The sequence below is a fragment of the Primulina eburnea genome, chromosome 10, assembly GCF_022965805.1.
Source record: "Primulina eburnea isolate SZY01 chromosome 10, ASM2296580v1, whole genome shotgun sequence".
Taxonomy (NCBI): Eukaryota; Viridiplantae; Streptophyta; class Magnoliopsida; order Lamiales; family Gesneriaceae; genus Primulina; species Primulina eburnea.
In genome coordinates this window covers 2,932,653-2,934,807 of record NC_133110.1, presented here as the reverse complement: position 1 = coordinate 2,934,807, position 2,155 = coordinate 2,932,653, and positions in this window count along the sequence as shown.

Sequence of the window (2,155 nt, the reverse complement as noted above, 5' to 3'; positions counted from 1 at the left end):
CACTATATTATTACTTGATATCGTGCACTTGCGATTATTTCGAGCTTGAATATTATTAATTTTTACTAAGAATTTTACAATGAAAGATTTGCTCGATCACCAAGCATTGAACATTTTGAAGTACTTACATTTACTTGTGAAATACCTAATTTTAATTTTAAAATACTTGATTTGGTAAATGAGATACTCATAATATGTGATATAATACTGGATATTTGAATATGCAACTTAAATTCAGTCATGGTTGGTTTTTCCAACTAAGATTTATTAAAATACTTATTCATGTCATTTAAAGAAATGAACATAGTTCATTACTAATCGTGGAGTAAGAGTAAGTTGTTTGTAGATCAAAATAAGCTTGTTTGTAGATCAAAATAAGCACTTACTTTTAACAAAAATATAGTAGCATACTTGTCCCGGAGTAAAAGTAAGTTCTTTCTTTGTATATCGAAATAAATTGTTATTTTTATTTAATGAGGAGTGATGAACAATGTATTTGTTAAAATTTCAATTGCATTGAAATTTCATCATGATGAATATTAGAAATATCCAGTATTTTATTACCTATTCTGAGTATCTCATTTATGAAATCAAGTATTTTAAAACTGAAATTAGGTACTTATCAAGTAAACTAAGTACTTTAAAAGTTTCATGCTTAGTTGGAAATTTGATATTTTTTTTTTACAAAATAGACATCACATGAGAATGATATGTCGTCCAAATACATCTTTCGAGGAAAGACCAATAATTGGTGAATTTACGTTGCATATTCGAATATCCAGTATTTTAATACCCATTATGAGTATCTCATTTATCAAATTAAGTATTTTAAAATTGAAATTATGTATCTCGCAAATAAAAGTAAGTATTTGAAAAAATTCAATGCTTAGTTACGGATTTTTTTTTTTTTTTTTTTTTACAAAATAGATATCACATGAGAAGGATATGTCGTCCAAATGCATCTTTCGAGGAAAGACCAACACTTGGTGAACTTACGTTGCATATTCGAATATCCATTATTTTAATACCTATTATGAGTATCTCATTTATCAAATCAAGTATTTTAAAATTGAAATTAGATATTTCGCAAGTAAAAGTAAGTATTTGAAAAAATTCAATGTTTAGTTACGAATTTATTTTTTGGACAATAAAAAAATACTTAAATGAAATGAACATGTCATCCAAATACATCTTCAATGGAAATGCGAGCATTTGGTGAACTAACATTGCATATTCGAATATTCAGTATTTTAATATTCATTCTGAGTATTTCATTTACTAAATCAAGTATTTTAAAATTGAAATTAGGTATTTCGCAAGTAAAAATAAGTATTTCAAAAAGTTCAATGCTTAGTTGTGGATTTGTTTTTCTTTTAAAAATAAAAAAATATTTAAATGAAATGTACATGCCATCCAAATGCATCTTGGATGAAAATGAGAGCATTTGGTGAACTTACATTGCCTACTAGAATATCTAGTATTTTATTAACTTTTATGAGTATCTCAATTACCAAATCAAGTATTTTAAAACTGAAATTAGATATTTCGCAAATAAAACTAAGTACTTGAAAAAGTTCAATGCGTAATTGCGAAATTGTTTTTTTAAAAATAAAAAATAATTAAATGAAATGAACATGTCATCCAAATGGATCTTGGATGGAAATACGAGCACTTGGTGAACTTGAATTGCATATTCGAATATCTAGTATTTTAATACCTATTCGGAGTATCTCATTTACCAAATCAAGTATTTTAAAACTGAAATTAGGTATTTCGCAAGTAAAACTAAGTACTTGAAAATGTTCAATGCTTAGTTGCGAATTTATGTTTTTAAAAATAAAAAAAATAATTAAATGAAATAAACATGTCATCCAAATAGATCTTGGATGGAAATACAAGCACTTGGTGAACTTGCATTACATTTTCGAATATTCAGTATTTTAATACCAATTCTGAGTATGTCATTTACTAAATCAATTATTTTAAAATTGAAATTTAGTATTTCCAAGTAAAACAAAGTATTTCAAAAAGTTCAATGCTTAGTTGTGATTGTTTTTTAAATAAAAAAATATTTTAATTCAATGTACATGTCATCCAAATATATTTGTAAATTATGAGTGGAAAGAGAAGGACTAACAAAAATAAGAATTTAAAT